General features: G+C 38.1%; 1 protein-coding gene and 1 long non-coding RNA gene across 3 annotated transcripts in view; both read left to right on the forward strand.

The window, feature by feature from the left end:
* Nucleotides 1-19445, forward strand: part of LOC120723290 (seizure protein 6 homolog) — a 91886-nt gene that overhangs the window by 26097 nt on the left and 46344 nt on the right. The gene's annotated exons all lie outside the window — the stretch shown is intronic.
* On the forward strand, nucleotides 5-19435 carry LOC120723292. Its single transcript, XR_005693704.1, has 3 exons — nucleotides 5-16; nucleotides 13104-13113; nucleotides 18975-19435. It is a non-coding gene; the product is annotated as an uncharacterized LOC120723292 (long non-coding RNA).

The following is a 19445-nucleotide window of genomic DNA, read 5'->3' on the forward strand; positions in this document are numbered from 1 at the left end:
GATGTTTACAGCCACAGTGTGGTCACCCCCCCCCCCCCCCCCTTTGACATCTTTATCATGAAATCTATGGTGTTTTTTCTTCTTAATAGCCCTTGAAAAATGGCACGAGTAGTGTTTAACTTGGTTCCCTATAAATCTTCTTTCCAGGTTAAATCAGATTTTTTTTTACTTAGAAGAAGAAGCTTGTTAGTAATAGCACAAAGTAGCTAGTTAGCTGTTTGATTAAGCTTATTAGCTGTTAAGCTAACCTAATGAAATGGTATGAATAATCTTCAGAAGCTGATACTACAGCAGTTCTCTGACAGTCTACAATACAAGAAAGCATATATAGTAAAACTTTAGTTTCTAGCCTTTTTGGTATCTGTGGTGTCACACACTAAATCACTATTAGCTGCACACTAGGGCTGGGCCATATCATATCGTTCACGGTAATACTAATAATAATGTTGGGCAACAATAAGAAAATGAAATATTGCGATAGAATATGGGTAAAACGTGCACGTGCAGTGCCTTTGTTTACATACGCGTATGGCGGCGACAGAGAATGAGAAGGGCGAAAGCGTATCGTTGAATGAAACGGATGAACCAGAATTGGTTTGTAAAAATGCTGCAACTTCAGTGGTGTGGAACTGGTTTAGCTTTCGTCCGTCAGATACACAACAAAGCACTATTTTTGGTAGAGCATGCTAGCTGGCTGTCGTTATTACTGTATTTTCCCAAAAACACGGCACACTTAAAATCAATCCTTTGATTTTTCTGAAAATCGACAGTGCCCCTTATAATCCCGTGTGCCTTATGTATGAATTCTGGTTGCGTTTACTGACCTCGAAACGATGTTATGTCGTACACGGCGCTCAAAAATCTGTCAATGTTTCAGTACGACTTTGCTAAGCTACGAAGCCGCACCGCTTGATGGATTGTCGGAGCGTTACGGCTATCGTAGGTAGGCGCCTCGCGGAGTGATACTTACTGTGCTTCAACATAATATTACCGTATTGTGTGTGTATAACCTCTTTTTAAGTTTTGTGGATATTATACATGGTTATGCTGAGGATATGTCGGCCAATTTCCGCTGGAAATGGCTTTTGGTTAAACTGTCAGCAAGGAATTTGCATTTGCACTGTTACGTTTTTATACATCTTTAATGCAAAAAACAGCTGCTTGTTTAAGTGAAAATACATTGATGTTTTTTTTTGCACTAATAAAGTTGTGGAGTTGTAAAGTATTTTGTCTAGTGTCAATTATATCGTCAGTTATATCGTTATCGCAAATTTTCAAATGTATATCGTGATAAATATTTTTGGTCATTAAGGATTAAGGAGCGTAAAAAGGACAAAACCATGAAAAGCTATTTTATTTGTCATATAATAGATGGCTGAAGATAAAGTTTTACATACAAAACATACAATGTTAACAGGTCCTCAATCTGTCGCCCTCTGGACACACAGCATATATCAAACTGGTCCCATACTTTGCCCAGCATATATGGAGTTACTCTAGCCACTGCTGTTGCTGTGCTACCTGCTAGCTATTGTATGAAATTTACGAATCCGCTTTTTCAAACAGTACATGTTTCGATCGTTACGGGTGAATGGCTGTGGAATAAAAGCACATTGAAATCGGATGATTCTGTTTGATACACTCTGTATGTATTATATAATATATACAGACTGTCACAATAGTTAAACTATTGTCTTCATTTTGAATAAATGTGTTGATTATATTGAAACAGGAAAATTAACAAAGAGATAAATTGATACCTTTTTCCACGATTTTGATTCTTAAAGATACAATACGATAAAGCATCTGTAAGGAAATTATTTATCATTTGCTCACTGCTGTCATAATAGTATCTGCTCCCTAAAGATTATACAGTTACTTCAAGTCATGCCATATTAGAAACATAAATCTTGTGTAAACAGCTGATTACTGGCAAGGAGAGAGCTCTGGGAGATAAAAGTGTTTCTTCCACTATTCACACCTCTCTGTTTGCTATATCAAACTAATTTCCTGCCTAAAATCTCTGGGTGAAGAACAGGAGCTATGCAGACAGAAAAACAGGTTTCATTCCTTTTAGTTACACACTTAACTAAGTGACAGTGTTTTGCTAAAGACCTGTTTCTTCGTGTCTTGTTAGAATGACAGCAGTCAAAGAAGTGACAGATATAAAAATACTGTAAAGCAATCAGTTTCTTATCTAAATCTGTCACAAGGCAATGGTGCCAACTCAGTGAAGCTCAGCAGTATGCTCTTTGAAAGATCTTTGATGACAGTAATCTGCCCTGTTTCGTAAGCTGTGCGACAGACCATTTTTCAGACTATATGATATGGCGCCATCGTTCCTGTCAGTTTAAATTTATTCGTGCCCCATCTTTGCCTCTTATTGCCTCAAATGTCATCTGTTTATCGGCTCTATCACCTTATCGAACTACCCTTTGTCTCTGCCTTTTACACTTGATTGATGAGTCTGTGTCCCATTTGTAAGTTCTCCAAGAATTATGTGCAAGATTTCTAAGTTTTAATCAACAACCTTGCCCGCTTATTGGGAACCTGATTTTGTTTACAGCTTTGGTGACCTTTTCTGTTCCATTAAAATCTGCCTGTGCCACTCTTTGTAATATCATAGGGTCATCGCTTCATCAGTTATCTTTCTGCTATAGTGGGAACATGACCTAGACTCCCCCCTGTCCTCAGCCATCAGACAGCGAGAGATAGATGGCTTTTTATCTGTAAATGTAGCTATTGCACTACACGTGCTGACATAAATTCCCAGATGATAAGAGCAGCACTTTACTGGCCAGATGGCTGGTCGTGGTTGCATCCTACCATGAAGAAAAAGGAAAAGAACACATGGGGCGCCTAGTTTTGTAAATACAATTGCATTGAGATTTTATTTGGTAGCAAATCAGCTGTTTTTAACCTGCTGAAGCATGTATTTAACAGAAATCTGCTATTTTAACTTTTTAATTTTTGCTGTAATTATAAAGTACTTTTGAACAGTTATATGTGGTGAAGAGCAATGCAGCAGTAACAACAACAATACCTGCCAAAAAAATAATAATTATTGTTTCTGCTCTCTGGATAAACCTTCTCACAAGTATTAAGTGAGTTGATTATCCCTCTGGCACTGTGCGGCACGTCTCTCATTCTCAGATCTAAGACCCCAGCGAATCAGCCGTCAGTGCTATTGATGCTGAGCTTGATAGATAAGGCATGGTAGATCAAATGAAGAACCTACAGTGGAGTGGAGTGAGCAGCTGGGTTGTCTGGATTAAGGATTTTACCACAGAAAATATGCTACATTCTAAAGCAAGTGCATACCAATATGAGCAAGACAGGAGAGAGTTTATTTTAAAAATATGGAAGGGTGGGGAAAATTGTTAATGAACCATTTAAGGTTTTATTTCATAATAAGAGCTAAACAATGCAGCATGCTGATTAACAAATAAATGAGCATAGAAGACCTCAGGGTCATTTAACTTATAGACCTTTGCTTGTAAATATTTAATTTACATTCATCATTCTTTCAGTTATTTGCATGCTAATTTTTATTATTTTCCTTTGTTTTATTTTATTTTTTTTATAACATCTCAAAGCACGGCCGAAAGGGTTGAGGAATTTGTATTTGTGTTTTGGGTCTAGAATATAAAAATGCGGGTAACAATGCCTGATGCTCTCAGGCTCCGAATCAGATGAAATATCTGATTTACTTTTACTTTTATTTTGTTTTCTCGGGAGAAGCATGCAAATATACGAGATATCGCTGGGAGATGGGAAAAAAAAGCAAAGAAAACAAGTCTCACGATCTCAGTTAAGATCAGAATTACCTAACCTCTCTGTGGACAGTCATACATATAGGTTGCTGTCCTTTTAACCTTGTGGCAGGCACAGCTCGCAGCACTGACACTCTGATGTGCTGGACTGCTTGCTTATTCACCTTCCCACAGGACAGAGCAGACAGGTAGCCTAAACTGTGTGAGGGTGGCTGGCTGACATTGTAGCGATGCCATTTGATTCTGTAAAAAGCCTTAAACAACTTTATATTATATAAACATAATAACACTCGGCTGATGATTCCACTAAGATTTCAGATGGGTTTTTTGTTTTTTTTTAACACCAGCATGACATTTTACTGCAAAGTCAACAAATGTTACTTTGAACACCAAATTTTGAAAACAGCACTACAATAAATATAAAAATACACAATTTATTAAAAAGTATTGTTTATGCTATTGAGGGAGATAATTGATGTTTTTAATGTCTGCTGCACAATTGGAAATCTGTCCATTTCATTTATTTAAATATGTCAACAAACAGCAGGTAACCAAAGCTCTTTTCACACGAGACCCAGCTAATCAAACATTTAACAATGTGACAATGTCTAACACGTAGTATGTGTTTCCAAAAATGCTGGCTTCCCATAAGCTGGTAGTTCTGCCAAAATTTAAGGGATTAGAGAAGGGTTGCATTCTCCATGGTGCTACAGACCACTTAACCCTGCACTGCTGTGACAACAGCTTTCCACTCAGATTAACCATCTTACTGTGGGACAGCAAGCTTAGTACTGCTTTCCTTAGTAAATGTATACCCATACAGTGTAAATATGCACTTTATATATTCCAAAAATAAGGTGTGATTAAGTGCGTTGAGTTAAGCAAATTCTTTACATACGTATGAGTAATTTAAAATAAGCACGGGAAGTGCAGGACAAACCTAGGTCTAATTGCCTTGTACTTACAAAAGATGAAACAAGTGGTATCACGGCTAATTGAAGGGTTTTGAACAATTTTTTTCCTCAAGATAATAGCTGTTTCATAATGCTAGCTCTTGAGATGGCTCCCTAATTACTACTTCATGAACTAATGTGCTTCATTTCATGCCAGAGATCATTTTGTAACAGTAGGTGCTTTTCATTTCTAATGTTTCATTTCTACTCCTGGCATTTAGCTGTTAATAACATATAATGAATTGTTGCTTGCTGGGTTGCGGTGCAGTGTTTCTCTTTGTGAAAGCACTGCTGAGTAGCTGAGGCAGAGCTTTAAATCAGCTTGCAACTCACTACATCAAGGCGGTGACATTGAATATCTGATTTTATCTGCTTAAGCATGAATACAGGAACAAGGAAAACTGAATATGGAAATGCATGATTTATTTTGCCCTAAAGGTCAAGTACTAACATATGGCTGGACATGCAGTACAGAATGGGCATGCATTGAAAATCCTTTGTGCTGCTGAATGCAGAGCCTATGTATTGATGATTTCTTTCTCTGAGCTCTATCTCAACAGTAGAGGATCACATATGGTATCACGCCGAACCAGTACTATGGGCTTTGTTGACTATTCTTGTTTAGATAGACTCAAGTTTTAAATTGAAGCCTTTGGATCGAAATGATGCAGCTTTATTGTACTGCATGGTAAAAGAAAAAAAGAATCTGCCGTTTCGGGTTTGATAGGTTTTGATTGCTATAGAAATACAGCCTCACATACACATCTATTTAAAAGTCAAATCAATAAAATTCCAAACAAGTAGAGCCTATGCAGCATTCTTCTTCCGCAGCCCTCACCGATTGTCATATAATACTCTGGGTTTCTGGTATCCCTGGCAATTCAGACTGCTTTCAGACTGAAGTTTGTGACTGTGTATGCATCAAAAATCTTAACAGATACCTTTACTGCCAGCATTTTCCATTACACTCGTGGCTTTATCTAGACCTTTACCATTTATTTAGTAAATGCAGGCTACGTGGTAGATCTTAGCTGTGATGAAGGATGACATTTGTGATAAATGCACTGACCATAAACTGACAAATCATAGCAGAACCTGCCTCCCGGCCGCTCCCTTAGTTACACTCTGTACCCTTCCCCTCCTGTCTTGTCCGTGTTTCTCCCCTTCAGCCCTGCATGGCTGCCACGTTGGAAACACTTGGTCAGAGTTCACTTTGATGGTGAGTCACAGAGTCGCCAAAGGCATTTGGCAGCTAACGTTAGTCACCATTAAACATCTCTTCACCTCTTTCGACGAGTCTGCTTTTAAACTGTAGAACAATGCCTTGGTCTCCACTAAAAAATTCAGAGGAATAAATTTGGAAATCTTTTCACAACATACACAAACAACAACAACAACAAAAGAAACGTAAACATATATTAAAGAACACAGCAGAAAACTGGATGGCAGTGAGTTACTTACATCTCTTAGCTCCCTTTTATTTTCTTCATGTCTTATTCATTTGCCCAGTTTATCTCCTGCTGACAAGTTGTCATCCTCCAATTGTCTTTTGTCCCGTTAAAAAAATACATTGAATTATTCACCCTGATCATGCATGATATTGCTGCTGTCAGTCTACTTCACTTTGAAGAGAAATGCTGTTGGATCGTGTTTGTGAGAGCTTCCAGAGGATATTGATTAGTGATGATGGCTTATGGTGGACTTTTTTTTTTCGTCATGCGAATATGGTTGTGTGAAGTCATATCAAGATTTTAGTTCCTGCTAGAGTCTGAATATTTCTTTAAAATATGAGCATAACTGTTTAAAATTCTAGGAGATACTGGCCTCAACTCAAACGTATCACAGTTTAAACTGAGTAGAGTTTACAGTTTTAAAGGAGTGCTTCAGCCTGGTGACGCCACAGTAAAAAAAGAGGAAAGAATATATCAAAACAGGTCAAATGTGTGTAGCCTACATCTTGAGCAGCTAACATCATAAACACTAGGTTGAATGCTGTTATCCGTCTCTGCTCCTGGTGGACAGAATCAAGATCTCAAAAGAATATGTGAGCTGTGTACGCTGGGATTTTAGAAATTCATGAAAAACCACCCAGCTGACAAAAACAGATTACATGGCAATGAACTATGTTTCCTTTTCAGGGGGCAACAAAGATCCCACTGTTATGTACTTTTTTTTTTTTTTGCAGCTGGCAAGTTTGATGTGCTAGCACAACATGGATGATCATGGTGCAGGACTTGTATGTGTGTGTATTTATGCTAAATAGGATGCTAAAATCAAGAGCTCTTCATCTCCTTGCTGCAGAGCTACAGAATAAACAAAAAAGCTGCAGATGTGAGCATTAGCTTTGATGTATGTCTCTTGCAAGTGTGATAGCACAAGGGTTAGTGCTGGCGTGGGTGTGGTGAACACCTGCTGTCTTTTAAGACCTTGAGGAGCTGTGCTAGATTCTCAAGAGAGTTCAAAGAGGAGCATACAACAGAGACATGAAAGAGGCAGATGAGAGAAGAAGAGTTCCATCATTGATAGAACATTGTCAGTTGTGTTGCCAGTCACCTACCAATTAATGCTCCTCTAGCGTCCTTTAGTTCAGTTTAATCTAGATGGGATCCAGACACAGAGCTCATTATGCTAACAAAAGAAACAGATTTGCACTGAAAGCCCTATTTCGATATGAACTTGTTGCTTTCCCTTTTTTTCTCTTCCAGAACGAGACAGGATAATTGTACATATTGTGCAGTTTGGTTTGCAGGTAGCCTTTCTGCAAAAGGTTCAGTTTAGTATTGTGATTTGGATAAGCAGAAAAAAGATGGATGTTTAATTTGGTGATAAAACTGCTTACATATCCTGTATCATCAACACAGCCGTAAGAACTATGAAAAACAATCAGCTCCAATTCACAAAAAGGGTGTAAACACAACATAGGTCCTAGCAACACAGCTTTCTTTTAAATCCTGTGAGGAGGTGGGGCATCCATGGCCCATGACCCTGTCGCTGGATTACCACTGTTACTACCTTGGACCACTTTTGATTGTAAACTGGGAACACCCCACAAGAGCTGCAGTTTTGACCCATTTGTCTAGCCTTCACAATTTAGTCCTTTTCAGACTCGCTGAAATTCTCACCAATTTTTTCCTGCTTCTAACACATCAACTCTGAGGACAAAATGTTCACTTGCTCCCGAATATATCCCACCTACTAACAGGCGTCACGGTGAAGAGATAATCAGTGTTATTCACTTCACCTGTCACTGCTCATAATGTTATGCCTGAATGGTGTACATATTATATATTAGCATTACTGCAACTATTTTAGCTGTTACCTGCCACTGAGTTTTGCGGCTTTTTATGGGAAATCTTAAAATGTGTACCATGTACATCACAAGGATCGCAGAATGTAATAGTGCACACTGGTTAGGGCTGGGAATTTACAACTTCATGCATTCTTAGTGTTTTTAGTGTCCCAGTGTTGTTGTATAAAAGACTGCTCAGGTTGCTCCTCCTCTGAGAAAGTAGCTGCAGTTGATCTAGTAACGTAAGCCTAAAAGCCTAGGGGTATGGTTGTGCTCATCATATTATTATTAATTATTAGTTAGTTATTATACAGAAAAAAAGTAGACGACCATAGAGTCCTATATTGTTGCTTAACTCAATACAAAACAATTTTTGTTATAAGAAACATAATCCATGGGATTACAAATAAATTATTTAAACATCAAATACTGAGAATGTTGCACTGTGTTGAGTCATGGTGGTTAAGTTAAAGCATCAGTGCTCACCAATGTTTTGGTAATTTGCTTACAGTATATAGTAGAAACTCATGACGTCTGTTGGTTGTTTGGACCTATAGTTTAAAGACTGGATTAATGATGCAATGACTCACACACCAGTTTAGCTGCATAAAACAGAGTGTGAGAGAGGAGCACACACTGACCCTCCTGCTTTGTTTTGTTGAAACAGATACAAACCATTAAAAATGTATTTCAACAGTGAGAAAAAAGATTAATTACCAGCACTAAAATTTACTTTTCATGCCCTTAAATCCATTCAAGCTAAACAACTTTAATTTCAACCCTTATTTTTTTCCACTCTGTGCTTTTTCACACACATTTGCTCTTGCACCACGTGTGTTTGTAGATCCTCTTAGGGTAGCCAGGCCTGAAATCCAATTTTGGTAAAGCTATAAAGCACAGAAAAGAAAATAAATTAAATAAAAAGTTTACAAACTCTAATGATTCCTTTCATTACTTAGAAGCCTAAAGAGAGCAACTTTTCAAATTCAGTGCAGGGATAGGTTGTTGGTTTTTGTCACCAGTGCTAATGTGAAGTTTGCCAGGATACCTCTCCAATAGGGGTGCAACGATATTCGTATCGATATTGAACCATTCGATACAGTGCTTTCGGTTCGGTACGCATATGTATCGAACAATACAACATTTGTAATTTATTTTATCAACTTTCCTTCTGACGATGCTGTCTGTGTTGAGCGCTCAGTGAATCTGCGTTCGACTACTCCGCCTAGGCTGCACTGTCGAGCGCAGATCCACTGAGCGCTCAACACAGACAGCATAGTCAGAAGGAAGAGCGCAGGGCAAGCTAGCAAGACAGAAGTTAAGCTCTCTTTGTAACATGGACCTCCCCCACTCTCATTCAGATCTGGCATTTGGAATTATTTTGGTTTTCATGTGACATATGACCCTGAAGGTAAGCGAGTCATGCACTAAAGTAAAACAGTATGTTGGATGTGCCATGCAATGCTCAATTACATGGGTGGGAACTAGTGTGTTAGCGCAGTTAGCTTGTTAACGTGTTGGCCGTCTAGCCCCATGCACGGGGCGATCAGCGGTAGCTCGTTAACGGAGATTTGCCGTGTTGTGGCGTTAAGGTCATTTCAACGAGATTAACCTGAAAGCACTAGTGGGAACACAACGAATATGACTGCACATTTACGCCGACATCATCCTAGTGCAAAAACAAAAACAACAAGCATGCTACTAACTTTAGCTGAGTCATTTAGACAGCTGTTAGCACATGATTCTCCTTATGCTGCTGAGAATATAGCCCAGAAGAAGCGGATAGTATAGCTTTTATTTTGGAAAGAGACATTTCTCTGTAATAAACTCTCTTTTCCAAAGATGAGTGATTCCTCAATCAGATACAGGGCTTGTAATATCGCTAGCCCGACGTCCTGGAGCTAGCGATTTTTTCAGTCGGGCTACCAAAATCTATCTCTTCCCTGCCCGTCGGGCTATTGTAGGAAGGAAAAATATATGTCAATGCTTTTGTATTCTTTCAGAAATGTAGCTGGGTAATTATGTCATTGGCATCGGTGAGCCACTGTCAATATGTGACATATTGTAGTCGCGTTTGAATTTGCGCTTGGTTTTTGCTTTCACTTTGCAATCATGTGAACTGTGTATAGAGAGCGACAGCACTGATCTGTGAGTGATGATAATTTGTGCACCAATTCCTCTGACATCGTCTTATTAATCGTTAGCTTACTATGCAAACATGACAAGTGAAATCTCCCGCAGCAAGCTTAAACATGTGAGAGGTTGATCCCGCAGAGAATCGCTGAGCTTATGTGAGTGCGTGTGTAAAACCAGCAGCATATATATTTTAGTTCTGCTGAGCCAAATAAGACAGGTCAGGGTGAAGAAGTGACAGCCAAAGAAAAGCTTACCACAAAACGGAGAAGTTATGACAAATCAGACTATAAGGCAAAAAGAAAGTGCAGCTTTATGGTTTCATGGACAAAATAATTTCTGTGGCTGCAATATGGCCAGGGCTGCACATAAGTGGTCCGCAGGTGCGCATTCGCTGTCAAAATAAAAAACACGCACAAGGGTTAGGGTTAAATTTAAAAACTGTACTTTTGAGTTAAAATATATATTTATAATTTTAATAAATGACAAATTAAAAAGGCATGAACATTTTTTTTGTATCAAAAAAATATCGAACCGTGACACCAAAGTATCGAACCGAACCGAACCGTGAATTTTGTGTATCGTTGCACCCCTACTCTCCAACTATCTGGTCTGTCGATGTTCTCTGGTTACCTGGGATGGTAACCTAGCAGGCTCTTGCACATCCTCTTGTGTTAAATAAAATAAAAGCTGAATATCAGGTGTCTCTCAGTCATGAGCGAGTGCACTGTGGAGCAACAGTTTATGAAAGCAATAAGCTACAAGCAGCTGTGATTGGCAGCGGAGCCACTCAAAAGAGCTATTCTTAGCTTAAACAACCTGCTACTGTAAAGTGGGTGACTGTTAACGTGATATGATGAATAAGTGCTTTTTTCTTTTTAATTAATGTAATTTTCTTTTTGTTTCCTTTACCTTTCAGGACCCTTTTGCCTTCCGAGCTGTAAAAAGCCCGGCAGTGCCATATGTAGAGAGAGAATATGAAAAGTCCAAACATAAACTACAGCAAGTGTCTCGCTGTTGATTTCAAATATAACCATCGCAGTGGGAAGAACAACATCAATTTTATCTGCTGAGTGCAGCAGAGGCAGATAATATAACATTGTTTTTGGAGAGGAGGTTTTTGACCTTTAGCTGCTCTTTTTCTTGTCTGAGGCCAGTAAACTGATCTGTTTTTAGGTGTGACACTATTGAGGAAAGGGAAGTTAATACTAATGCACATAAACCTGACACAGCAGCTTATTATGACTGTGCCATGATACATACTGGTCTTTAGTGTTTGGTGCATTTTGTTTTTGCTATATTTTTTTTCATAAATTTGACTGTTTTAGAAACATTGCAGATCACTAACTTTGAGTAATCTAGCTATTTACTTTACCTAAAGAGTGGTGCAATTTCAAAAAGCGAAGATGAGCAGGCAAAGATTTGCTTTTAGAGACAAAGCAACCACTGCTGCACATTAGGAAAGAGCTTTTAGGAATATCTCACCTTTATTTGTTGGTAATATTCAAGCATATATGTAATAATGGACCCACGGATGGCAGAAAACATGTCTATATCTATGCAAAAGAAATACATTAATGTTGCACACCTATTTTTTATAACGCACATTTTACTCGTGTATGCACAACACACAAAAGGCCCCTTTTAGTCTAGAAAACAGTGCTTCGTACCTGTAAAGAGTCCTCCATCCATCAGACCTCTACAGGAAGCAACACCATCCATCACTGTCGGTGTTAATATTGTTTCCCCTCACCTCCCAATAGGCAGCTTGTGTTTTGGTTTACAGCGCTTATGTTTTGAGACTTGTGTACTCACAGGCCCTCACCTGACTTTACTCTTTGGCATCCACCTGCCAAAATGAATAAAAATAATTTAAACTTTACATGCAGCTGGGATATTAAAATGCTTCTGGTCAAAAATATGTTTGTCTCTCTCTTTTGAACTCTCTTATCCTCTCCTTTACTGATTATTGTTTTTTAAATACTCGTTCTTATCTCGTTTCGAGATAGTTTTAAAATATCGCAGTCACTCAGACTTAATCCAGTTAGTGGATAAATGCATATTTTAATTGCTCATTTTTTTCAAACATTTGAAAATGCCTTTCATTTTTAAGAGGGTTGATAAAATGCTACAACAGTTAGAGCTGTCCGAATGTAATGGCCCAATGTCTACGCTGACTAAACTATCACAAAGCATGCTGAACACACTAAAATAGAAAGCTTCGGGGCAAAAAATAATTCAAAGCCAAAACAATAACAATGCTGTCTAGCCTCTTCTATGTTTGTATCAATGCTGTCTCTACTCTTGGATGCAGTTTTCCAGTAAGCTTGTCACCCCGCTTGAAGAATAGTTACCTAATTGTGGATATTTCTTAGTCTCTGCCCTTCCTTGAAAGAGATTCAACCGTCGCATCTAAAAACATATATCGGTTTTGCCACATTGTGTGTATGCTGCTTGTATTCTTTTCTCTTCTGTTCAAAAAATTCCCCTGATCAGTTATTTTACTTGCTTGCTAAGTCAGAGTGCACATAGAAAGTATCCAAAATGCTCTGATTTTGTCAGATCTAAGAGTAAAAAGAGAAACAAAAAACAAAACTGTTTTTGTCCAAAGGTCTGCTCTCTACCTGTATCCACCTAATCCAGTCAATATGCAAAAGGTTAAGATTCACAAACATGTTTAATCCTTTGATCAGTTAGTACTCCATGGGATCATAAAATGTACTGTAATTTTTCCTCCTTATCCATGGTCATTCCACCCATGCATCCATTTCTACAATTCTCCACTTCTTTGGGGAGGGGGTGCTGAGACATTAGTTATCGCACAGTGAGACTCGGGGTACAGTCACCACTCCATCACAGGGCTAACAAATAGGGAACCACACACTCACATTCACACCTATGGCCAATTTAGATTTAAAAATGAAACAATCTTTGGGCTGTTAGAGCAAGCCGGAGGGATTTGGCAGTGCTAACCCATGCACTACAATGATTCAAACTGTGTGTGTGTGTGTGTATGTGTTTTTATTAATAAAAACTGGTAACAAAGTATATAAAAACAAATATTTCTTTCGCGTATTAAAATTCAGGTAATCCAAATATATTCACCTAGTAGTCACATCTAAGATCACCAACGAAATATAGCATTCAAGTCACCTAACAAGCTACTCACAGCAGCATGTGGAAATGAGCAGCACTAGCCTGAAGCAAGAGATCAGAGTACCAGGACCACAATTTGAGCTATAACACCAAATGGATTTTCAAATACAAGCACCCACAAAGCACTTTCATTAATACCGTCCTGAAACATGATCTAGTACAACGTTTTTTAATCATTTGCCTTAACTACTTTTGCAGTTAAAGCAAACTACTTGTGCACTTATGTATCATAACATAAGCATTGTGACGAAGCTCAGTGTCAAAACAGTGTTGGGTGTGGGTTTAATATACATCTGTTTGAATGTGTTGAAAGTAAGTGTTGTTTCTGCACCTGTTTTTAAAGACATCTCTCGCAGTACTTGTCATGGGGGCAACATGGAAAATGGAGCTTTGGAACAAGTGGTAAACTTTGCAACATATAATATTATTTAATATTTTTTATTAATTTTATAACTATTTTAACCCAAACCTTGATCTTTTTCTAAACTTGAAGCAGACTGATGCTCAATCCAAACAAAACATGAAGGGAACAGAAAGCAAATAAAAGTACTTTTTTTGACTAATGAGTTTCTTAATTTCTGTGAACAATAACTAATAAATAAAATTTCTTGAATATTTCACACAGTGCTTTTTCTGTGTTGGAAACAAGGTGAACTGTGTTGGAATTTAAGACGGGACTAAATGGAGCCTGTATCCCACTTTCTCCAAATACCAGGAAGCTTATTTAACTGGAAGCTGACTCTGCAGGAGGAGGTTTCTACAGAGTGTAACACTCGGGGAAAACATTTTTAGTTTTCAATGCATTCAAGCAAGTGCATTAAAAAAAATGCATTTAAAAAAAATGGGTAATTTTGAAGCAAGAAGTGCTGGATCTGTTCTTCACAAAACAAAATATGTCAATATAGACTATTGTTAAAGGACTTTTCAAAAAAATAGAGGTTCATTTTGATGTTTGCTCTTCTTTTTCCCATAATTTCTGCAGCAATGAAAACACCTACTGTAAAAAGAAAGAACAATCTTTCAGTCTGAGCTTTGCCTACATGTAGAAAACACTAAAAATGATTCTTTGCCCTCATAAACGTGCACCTTTTGTTCAAGAATAACCGTCATTTTGAGTAAAATGCAACTGAAATATTTAAGAGCACAGGTTTATTTATTGAAATAACTAATCATTAAGGAAAATGTGTTAGATATGAACTCTTATTATATATCATGTACTTAAGTAACAAAATTACATCTAATTAAATTACTTAAATGTTTCGTCACTCATCTAAGTGGCTTCTTTCATTTTGGTATAGCTCTTCTGCTTTAAAGTGTTTAGATAGTTAGTCTCTGCCTGAATCCTCTTAATAAATTTGTTTAGTTTTTTCATTATGCATTGAGCCAAATGCTGATCTGAGACCTGCATGTCCTCCAATTTGCCTGCGATATCCGCAGTTTCCAATTTTTCGAACTCAGTCTGGACCCTCGATCATTTTTCTTTCTGGACTCTGAGAGTGGTCAGCTCATGAGAAAGGATCTGCTTTTCAGCTAGATGCTTCCTTTTTACCTCCTCAAGTTCCTGGAGAAATTCCTCCACTGTGAAGGAGCAGGCTACCCTCTCCTCACTCATCTCATGATTTTTCAAGCCTTCTTGACTCTGCAGCTCATTTTTCAGGTCTTCAATTTCCAGGAGCATGACCTCTTGGCCACTCAGCCGAGATTAAAGCATTGTAATACAATTTCAGCTCCTGACTCTCAAGCTGAATGGCATCAGTCTGTTTGGAGAGGACACCGATTTCACCCTGATAAATATTACACAGGTCAGCATGCACGTGCTTTCCTCTCAGTTTCCTCTCAGTCTTTTGTCTTTGTGGTTCCTAAGAATACTTGTTCTCTCTATATATGAGCTCTCACATATCTCACAACACAAACCAAAATAAATAAATAAATAAGAAAGTGATTTCTTTTCCTTCTCTTTTGCCTGGCTTCAATTTTCAGATGGTCTCTACTATCTGATGAAGAAGAAGTTCTTGAGGCTAAAATGAATCTTGTTTTTGTGTCTGGTCTAATTCAGAGTTATAACATAAGCCTCCCCATGAAATAGAGAGTATTGACAGGTGTAATGGTCCACATTGGCACGTCGATCTATAACAAGTACACGGATGAGATTGAAAATTGCTGGGGTGGCTCTTTAGTAGTGTTTTCCTTGAGCTGATGGATTTCCTGTAGGTTTGGGAAATCATTTGAACGTGGGCAAAGGGTGTGACATCAATCAAGTAGCTTTTAAATTCAAAGTAATGTCTGCGCTGTCACCAGAAGAGCCACAGATGTACACCACGCTCTCTCTCAGATAACTATATTTACAAGATAATGATGCTGCCTATTTATGCATTTCATCATGTGTTTGCGTCTTCATGCTGAATACCTGGATGCATTTGACAGACACGAGCAAATGAATTAAAAGGTTTTTTTTTTACTCAGTCTTCCAACTTTTCCCCCCCTTTTTTCCTTTACAACTGTTGTTAACACACGGTGGAGTAATTTTCTCACTGTACTGTAACTGGCTAAGGATTTTAAAGTTGTAGTTCTTGTTTCACCAACAGCTCTCTTCTTAATTGACTCCACCATGGAGTAAATGAGAAGAAAATGAAAAGATAAATTACACTAATGGAAGGAAATGAAGTGTGAAAATAGACATTCCTCCCAGTATTTTTCTAGGATGCAGAGCAATAGTAAATTGAAATGCAACAAGGCTTTGGCTTCTACATAAGACAGATTCTATCACGATTACGGAAGAAGATGTAATTTTAATGCCAGGCATTTGTAAAACAAGACACGTATTCATTTATTATTTGTTCTTGGGCCAAAGAAAAGCTGGAAAAAAACTGTAAATAAAAAAATAGCAGATTTTGTTTTTCAAATAACATTCAGCTGGCAACAGTTTATTACCAATTAAAACACTTTTAAAGTTCTGATTTGGTTAAGAACGACCTGCTACCACCTGCAACTTAAATGCTTTACAGTAGGTTTTAATGCAAATAGTGGTGACGTGTAACTCTGTTTTTGTTCTACTCCAGCTTAAAGGTCAGGCCTTACGAGCTTCATGGCACCATTAAGACACAGTTTGTTTAAAGGCTGTCTGAAGGACAGTGTTCAATGAACCGGAACTCAGAGAGGCTAGAATAAATGAAAGGGAAAAGTTATGGTTCCGCTCAATGAAGTCAAAGGTCACATGAAGGATAAGAGCGTGTCTCATCTCCATATGCTGTTATCCCCATGACTCAAAAGCCAGACAGACAGTACAAGGAAAATGTGATGCTATGAAATAGGAATGTCACAATATGTTTTTAGACATAAATTACTGCCTGAGAAATAAATCGTAACTTTTTTCACCCCCCTTTTTTCTTGCCGGTTTTATCCAGTAATCAATTTAATTTTCCTCATTTCCTTCCTTCTACCTTTTGTTTGTTTATTTATTTCCCCTTCCGTGCACCTGTCACACCCACAAGGAAAATTAAAAGATCAATTCATTAAGTTGACTAATGGAATCATTTATCAGTTTCACCCCATTATTTCCTCTGGTCTCTCCTAGTCGTTTTATGCAAACAAGTGTAGAATCTGCACATACTCGGGGAAATGGAGTCAAAGTCAGCAACAGGAAATTTTTGCCTTAGCTTTACAATGAATTCATGAGTGCAAACCTCCACTGAGAATCCTAGAAGGAGTTACGTAGAGAGACCTGAAGCCCTTGTATCTGAGCCCAGCGGAAGTGGCTTATTGATTTGCTTGTCTAGTGGCTCTCTGTAATAATAAGGAAATAAAGCCCCTGGATATTACAAGATTGATGTCAATCAGAAGCCTGCCTCAAGTGTGGCTTGTCCCATCTTATTAGTGCTCTCTCCATGCACTGAGTGTTCACTGATGACTCCATTTGTATGCAACTGAAGAGATGAGGCTGTCTGTTGCCATCTTGAGGAGCGTTCCCCAATGATTGCTCACTCTGTCATCTTAGTCAGTGTAGACTGAGAGATTGTCATGGATCCATGGACAAAGCATGATCGTGTGCCTCCCAATGTAAATGATGCACATAATCAGGATTGCTGGAAAATCTTTATTATAATTGGCCCTGCAGGCCATAGGATTGTAAATATATTCTTGGTTTTCTACATTCTAATGTTAGACTTCTCTAAGGCTTTCACTAGATAAAAACCAAATCACAGCCTAGTTGAAATTTATAACATTTTGCACCATTTAACATTTGTTATTGTATCAGGGTGACATCTAAAGGATACGGAGTTGTCTCGGTTTGTTAAGGTTATTTTATATCACTAAGTCTAATATTCCGGTTTCTCAGTTTTGACAGCAGAGCTGGTACTTTTTGATGTAACGGGGCAAGAGAGCATAGCAGATTTCTTTAGGGGCAAATGAATATATTCCACACTCTTTAAATGGTTTCCTTCCTCTCAGATAAGTGGTCTCATAAACGTGTACTGAATGTGCTCACAAAGGAAACATGTCACTAACTAAATTTCCCCCGGGACAATAAATGGTATTTTATTGTACTTGTTCTAATGCACTGAATAATATCACAGTAACGTCATTCTGTCACTGCAATTACCACCTTTAATTTATGAATTAGCTCTAATTAACCAGCTGCAGTGTAGTGTGATGTGATTCATTTATACACGTAACCTCTTTAGCGTGCAGCATGGTTGCTACTTTTAGCTGTTGCACGTCAATAAATGATGTTTACCTGGGGTGCAGAGAAGCAACAGCTTCCACGAATGATAACAGCTGCTATGGCTTTGTGATTTAAAACTAATCTTGTCACAAGTCTTGCGACTTGACAGAACTTGCCTGTCACTGTTTGCAACAGTATGACACAAACCTACCAAAGCACATAAAGGTCACATTTTTTTTAAAGTACACTATGTACGGCAGTATATTAGAGTACATCGACACATGGTTAGACAATAAAGTTTAACTTGTGGGCAGTGTGGGGAGATATTATAACTATATACTTCATAGTCATGTGAAATAGAAACTAAGTAAACCCTTAGTGGTTCCATAGGAATTAAGAGGGTAAGTAGCAGCCAGGTGCTGCTCATCAAATGCACTTGATGAACTGATCATCAAAAAGTTTGAGCGCCTCTATAACAGCAGATGTTTTGGCATTTTTATGTAGCATTAAGTCACAACAACATTCACTTCATGGTGCTTTATATTGCTTTATATTGTAAGGTAAAGAGCCGACATTAGTACAGAGAAAACTGTATCATATATATAATCAGAACACACATCGTGATCAAGCACTTGGTGACAGTGGGAAGAGTGAAGAAGAAAGATTCATGCATCACGGGAAGCCCTCAGCAGCCTAGACCTATTGTAGCATGACTAAGATGATGCGACAATAACCTGATGCTGCTCTAACTATAAGGCTTATCAAAAAGTAAAGTTTTAAACTGGGATGTACACTCCATCTCCCCAGCAGTAGAAATCCAAGCACATTACCAGGAGAAAGCCTCTTTTTTCTAAAAAGAACATGGCAACGCAGCTTAAGTTTACAATGTTGTATCAGGACAAACTACAAGACTTCTGGTACAATTTCTTTTGGGCAGACAAGACCAAATGCACAGCACCACATTTGATCATGATGATTGGAGACGATAATTTGGGCCTTTTTTGGAGCCTTGCAGTCACTGAATTGACCATGAACTTCTCTGTATACAAAAGTATTCTAGAGTTAAATGTGAAGCCATCTGTCCGACAGCTAAAGCTCGGTCAAAATTATGTCATGCAACAGGACACTGTTGAATGCCAGCAAATCTAAAGCAGATTGGCTGAGAATTAAGAGACATGATGCAATGGCCCAGTCGAACCTCAACCCTTAACCCTTGAAATGTTGAGTGGGACATTACGAGAGCTGTGCATAAAAGAATTCCTGTAAACCTAAAGGAACTGAAGCAACGCTGCAGAATGGACCAAAATCCTTCTGCAATGATTTGAGAGACTGATAAAGGTCACATCACTTCCCGTTATTGCTTCTAGAAGTGGTTCAACCCATATGGAAAAGATATATATAAATCTTATAAAGTTTGTATCTGTCTTGTGTGAAACTTGTATGAAAAGCATACAAGAGTGAAAACAGATATAAGATCC

Source organism: Simochromis diagramma, unplaced genomic scaffold (assembly GCF_900408965.1).
Source record: "Simochromis diagramma unplaced genomic scaffold, fSimDia1.1 OVJJ01000676.1, whole genome shotgun sequence".
Lineage (NCBI taxonomy): Eukaryota > Metazoa > Chordata > Actinopteri > Cichliformes > Cichlidae > Simochromis > Simochromis diagramma.